This window comes from Rhipicephalus sanguineus, chromosome 8 (assembly GCF_013339695.2).
Source record: "Rhipicephalus sanguineus isolate Rsan-2018 chromosome 8, BIME_Rsan_1.4, whole genome shotgun sequence".
NCBI lineage: Eukaryota > Metazoa > Arthropoda > Arachnida > Ixodida > Ixodidae > Rhipicephalus > Rhipicephalus sanguineus.
In genome coordinates this window covers 59,237,170-59,242,802 of record NC_051183.1, presented here as the reverse complement: position 1 = coordinate 59,242,802, position 5,633 = coordinate 59,237,170, and the positions used below count along the sequence as shown (strand labels likewise).

Genomic DNA, 5,633 nt, shown 5'->3' with positions numbered 1-5,633 from the left:
TCTTTGGCGCTCAGCCTTCACACTATCCTGGATTTTTTCAGACAGCACATTGGTCAAGTTGGTTGCTGCCGCCAGCGCTTCATTTTTTGTTGAGCGGGCCCAATGGGCAAGGGTCGCTGAAAAATAAAGAGTTCATACCTTGTTAAACAGATTAAAAGTATTAGTATTAATAATTCACCACAAGGTATGTACACAGCAGACCAACCTCCAACGACGTTGACCTTCTCCGGGGTCAGTGCGGGTTTGGGGTCTTCGCCGAGGTTCCTTTTGCGTGGGTGCACATTCAGTGCAAAGATTTCCTCCGCTCGGCTTTCATGCAGTGCTGTATTTTCTCAACCAATATACTGGTGAAGTTTCGGGCTGCGCAGCTGATGAATCTGTGCCATTCACCCGTGACCAATGAAACAGCGTTGCTGCAAAATAAGAGGTAACATGTTTCATGCATGTCTCAGAACAGTCATATCAATTTATAGATATACACAGCAGACCTACCTTCTAACAATTCACACGACAAACAGTGTCAACAGAGATCATGCGCTGCATCTATTCCGAATTTTTAGAAGTCGAGTTTATATATCATCAGCAAAAAATAATTGAAAAACACCATTATTCTCACTCGAATTCATATGCCTACACATGCAACAGGTTCAGAAATATTCATTGAGAGTGCAAATACGGGCCCTTAGCGCTTTCTTTGAACGTCGCGGACAGAGTTACGAGTACACTTCATAGTTATTTAGCATGCCGTTCAAAGCACAAGTATTGCACGGCACTCATTTTCTGTGATGCTCCCAAACAAATGACAGCAAGTTTGCGAGCACTCCGCACAAACCCATAAACAAACTTAGCTAGAGCAGTATAGAAAGCATTTGTTTACAATGCAACGTTCCATCGTCTCAACACTCAAAGCGCTCTGCCTGTATTATATCTACATCTTCTCTAGGATACTGAACAACTAGCACTCGAAGCATAAATGGTATAATTACCTTCAAACGGCTGCATCGCTGACAATTGGCAGGCAGCATTCCGCACACAATGGGTCCATATATCCGTATTGTCACAGGCGTAAACACTTGTCCGGCGTTCGCCTGAAGTCAAAGTCTTCCACAGATGAAGCTGCCGAACACTAATTCGACAAAGTCTAATTTACGCACGCCATGACTGCACGTTCCTTTTGAAAAACAGCACAACTAAGCAGCGCCACCACGGACCACCGAGCGCTCGGTAGCTAGCCCTCGTCCCATGTGGTGTACGAAACTAACATCGCTGTTTTTCTAAATTTTATGTCTTTGTTATCCAGTTTCTTTCTTCCATTAAATATTGCCGAATTGGCACGAAATAATTTATTTCAGTTTATTTTATATGTAATTTTATGCTTGATTGCTTTACTGCTTCGTTCAATGTTTGAGCCTATGAGATACGGGACTAATGTGACGGCAGTCGATGTAGAGAGGCTGCGTTTGTGCAACGGTTTGTGGGTGGGTTTGTGTCGGCAGCATGTCGGCAGTCTCAGCTGTGGTAGCTTTCTGCACTGGCACTACTCCAGTTTTCGTTCTCGTACGGAAGTAACCGCTGTGCTGCACACAAGACTATTAAGCATGGCATGCTCCCAGCGAGACGACGGCAATATTAACACCCCAACGTCAATTGGGCCCGCCTCGGTTGCGCGTATTGTCACCGTGATGGACGTAAAAAGATTGACAACAGCTTTTTAAAGGGGTACTGACACAAAATTTCGCGGCCGAGATAGCCTGCTGGATCGGTTTCCGTGTACGTGCGTGTACCATCTGCGAAATATCGACAGCGAATAAAGCTTGGAAGGTATTTTATATGAATATTGAAGTTCGCGTGCGCGATCCAGCATTATAGGGCGCACCTATTGCATTGACACCCTCGGAGGTGACCCGAGGTGACCCCCCTACTTCCCATACGTAACCGTTGTAGCCGGTACAACAAGTTGTGATGACGTCGTAGCCGCCATTTTTGTTTTGACGCGCTCGCCGCTGCGCTGTTGGTGTCTCAAGGAAATCGTCGCCAACAGACGACGATGAGGAGGAGGACGATAACGAGGACGATGAAGGCGACGTCATCGCGCAGCACGTGCGGCAAGCGTGCGAATGCGAGGAGACGACGCGAACAGCGCGGAAGTGCGTCACACTTCTATGTGCTGACGTGATCGAGCGCTGCAGCCGCTAGGTGGTGATAGTTGCACCCGGAGGCTTGTCGTTTTTGAAACCGAAACTGACACTGGTCGGTAATGAGGAGCCTGTAATTAATTATCTGTCGCGCGCTGCAGCAAACGATGTGCCGTGTTATGACTAACAGGCCCCCAGCAACACATTACAGCAAAAAAACGCGAGGCCAAAGTTTTTGTGTCAGTACCCCTTTAATGTTAGTTGAATGTACCGATGCTAAAACAAGCGTACGCTTGTGTGCACTGTGTTGCGCATTTGCGCAACGGAATAATCCACGATAATATGATTTTAAAAAATACATATATATCAGGTGAGGTAAGGCTGTATATATTAATGTAATGGGGTTTAAACAACACGAAGAGGATGACGTCTAAACAAGAAAAGATAATTCATTCGCAAACCATGAGATGCTATTTTCTTATTCTCTCATTGTCCTAGGAATATTACTAGGCCAGTGATGGTACCCTTCTGCGAATAGGACACAAAAAGCTCTTAGATAAAACCCATTTACTCAAGTGCAGCAATGCTGTGTATGCGTTCAAATATCTTTCTTCTTTCACTTTGAAGAACCGTACAACCAGGACAACTGGTCGCACTTCCAGTTAGGGCGCAACTGGGACCACTTGCTTCCAATTTAACTGGTTATGGTTTCCAACTGGGCATCAGCTTCTTCCAGTTCAACTGGTCATGGTTCCCGTTGGTGGCCAGTTGAGCTGTAACTGGAACCAGCTGCTAACTGGGACCAGTTGCAACTGGAATTAACTGGGACCAGTTGAGTTGTAACTGGGACCAGCTGCTAACTGGGACCAGTTGCAACTGGAATCAACTGGGACCAGTTGTTTCCCAACTGGAACCATTTGGTCCCAGTTGATACCAGTTGAAACCAGTTGGATTCCGAGTTACTCATTCTAGTTTGGGAAAACAAGAAACGCTAGCCCTCTCTGCCCCAACATTTCGTTCCTTTGAGGTTTTTTTCATCGGTGCTTATTATTAAAAAAAATATTAGAAAAAAATACTTGGTATTTCTAATATGCGGTATTCGATTCGAGTAACGAATCGAATAGAACGCTATTCAATTCGTTATTCGAAATTTTCGAATATTCGCACGAGGTTTCCCCGACAACCAACTCATCGACTGCTACATCCAGAACTGAAATCGTTCGTGTTTCTCGCCTAAGGGCCTACAATGGTGACACGCCTTTTCAACCATAGCAGCCACCGGGACGGTGCTTTACCGGCCGGGGTAATGTCATGGGTATGGAAATGCCGCTCCGGCACGGTCGCTGAAATATAGCACCTACTGGAGGAAGACGACAACGTTGTTGTTGTGCGGCGGAGTCTGAATTAAGCTGCCCTGTGGACCTGCAATCCGGCGCGCTCTGTGCAGGTTAGCTCGGCCAATGCGGACTGACGACCGCTGAATAAATACTCGCCGTAACAATATTGGAATAATGAATTGTAACTATATCTAAACAAAACTTTTAATCGTGGAGGAAACAGCAAAATAAACGGACAAGAAAATGAACCTCAGGTCGCATGGTGCAGATACTAAAACCTGAATACTTCATTGAACCTCGTGTGAAAAAAAAAAGAAAAAAAAACTTTGTCAGAAGTGGGATTCGAACCCACGCCCGGAAGACCGGACTGCGACCTGAACGCAGCGCCTTGGACCGCTCGGCCATCCTGACTTTTTTTTTTTTTTCTTTATTGCCTTGCAAATCGAGACTAGGACACGCAGCTGTGAACTTGGCAAGGTGTCAACATGTCTAGAGAATACATTCTTAAAACTTTGCGGTATATTGAGACGTGTCAGCCTGTGAGGGGAGGCCAGTTGATTCCAACGCGCACACTCTCATCGCAGTGACGATAAGGTTTCTTATCTTAGCCCTTTTTGTATGCTGATTCGATAATACCCACTGCTGCGACCACGTGCTCGTGCACACAGGCCTGCGCAGGGCTCCCCATTAGGGGGGGGGGGCGAAGGTTCATCGCAGCGCCCCCCCCCGACCCTACTAAGTCCATGTATGGGGCAGATTTTGCGCCCCCCCCCCTCTTAGTTGACTAGAAGGGTCAATGTACGGGGCAGATTTTGCGCCTCCTTCTTAGATGATTAGGGGGGGGGCGACTGCCCCCCCTGCCCGCCCCCCCATTGTGCGCACGCCTATGCTCGTGCACAACGTGCGCGTGTCGCGCAAATAATTCGTTTGGTTACAATAATGCTATAGGCTATAAGGATCAGTAGCGTAGATTAACGTGTCTACCTAATAATTTTTTTCACAGACGGCGGAGGCGGCGCCACGGGGTTTATTCGTCAACTATACGATGGACGGGGTGAATTTTGTCTCGCGCCGTTTGGATCATATCCATAAGGTTGCCATTCCGTCGCCTAAAACTGAATCATTCCGGCAGTCATACATACCGTGCACATCAAATGACTGGAATTGCCTTCCCACATCGCTAGTAACAATTTCAGATCATGACACATTTGTGATTTTATTCACCATTTTTTTTGCAATACCTCGTTTTATTTTGCATCTTGATAGCTATGATTGTATACTTAGAAACATTACACTGTTATTTTTCCTAACATGTATATTTCTGCTGCAAATTTATGCTATATTGTGCCCATCATTAACTGTCATTGCATAAGAAGGAGCACTGAACTGTTTTTTTTTGTTTGTACGTGCATCTTATTTTTCATGTTTCACCACTCCCCTTTGTAATGTCTGTTGACCCTGAGGGTATCATAAATAAGTTGGAGCACAGGCGTGCGCACAGGGGGGCAGGAGGGGCGGCCGTCCCCCTCTAATCATCTGAGGGAGGCACCACGTCGGCCCTATACTGGACATTTTCGGTCACTGTTTAGTATGCAGCATTTCGGCCACGCAGCATTTGTGACGATAATGGTGGCCTAGGACCCTTGATGTTGGATTTTAAAGGGACCATGACAGGGTCGCCCAATAATTTGCGGTTTTCAGCAAAGAAATAGAAGTAGACAGTTTATTGTAGCTATATATACGTAAAAAATGAACTGTTAAAGAGTATTTCAGTGCAGAATGAGCCCTAGGAATCGCCGGCTATAATCTCCGCCCACGGCCGGAGACCGCCATTTTGTCATGGCGTGTGTGACGTCATGGGCTACACGAAGCGAATCCGTCGTCTTCTATCAAAGTTTTCCAGCTGCTGCAAATCGTTCACTGTCAATGCTAAGCTGAAGGAAGTTGAAATAGCTCGATTGCACGCACAGCTGAGCATAGAACAAAATCGTCCACCGCAATGCAGACGCTCGCAGAATTCTTGCAAAAGCAAGCAGCTTGTTACGTCACGACTTGCGAGTGCGTCGGTGTTGCCCGACTGTCAGGCCGGTCGCGTGTTTGTAAAAAATATTCAATTATAAATTAAGTGCTCGACCAAATGAGCTAAAATTTCGCCAGCTTG

The 5,633-nt window shown here is 46.3% G+C and overlaps 1 long non-coding RNA gene and 1 other non-coding gene across 2 annotated transcripts; both read right to left on the bottom strand.

The window, feature by feature from the left end:
- On the bottom strand, window positions 1-1,179 carry LOC125759697 (uncharacterized). Its single transcript, XR_007417318.1, has 3 exons — window positions 987-1,179; window positions 206-413; window positions 1-116 (listed from the first exon to the last, which is right to left on the bottom strand). It is a non-coding gene; the product is annotated as an uncharacterized LOC125759697 (long non-coding RNA).
- A 2,620-nt stretch (window positions 1,180-3,799) lies between these two features.
- On the bottom strand, window positions 3,800-3,883 carry Trnal-cag (transfer RNA leucine (anticodon CAG)). The gene has a single exon. It is a non-coding gene; the product is annotated as a tRNA-Leu (tRNA).
- Between the last annotated feature and the right edge of the window lie 1,750 nt (window positions 3,884-5,633).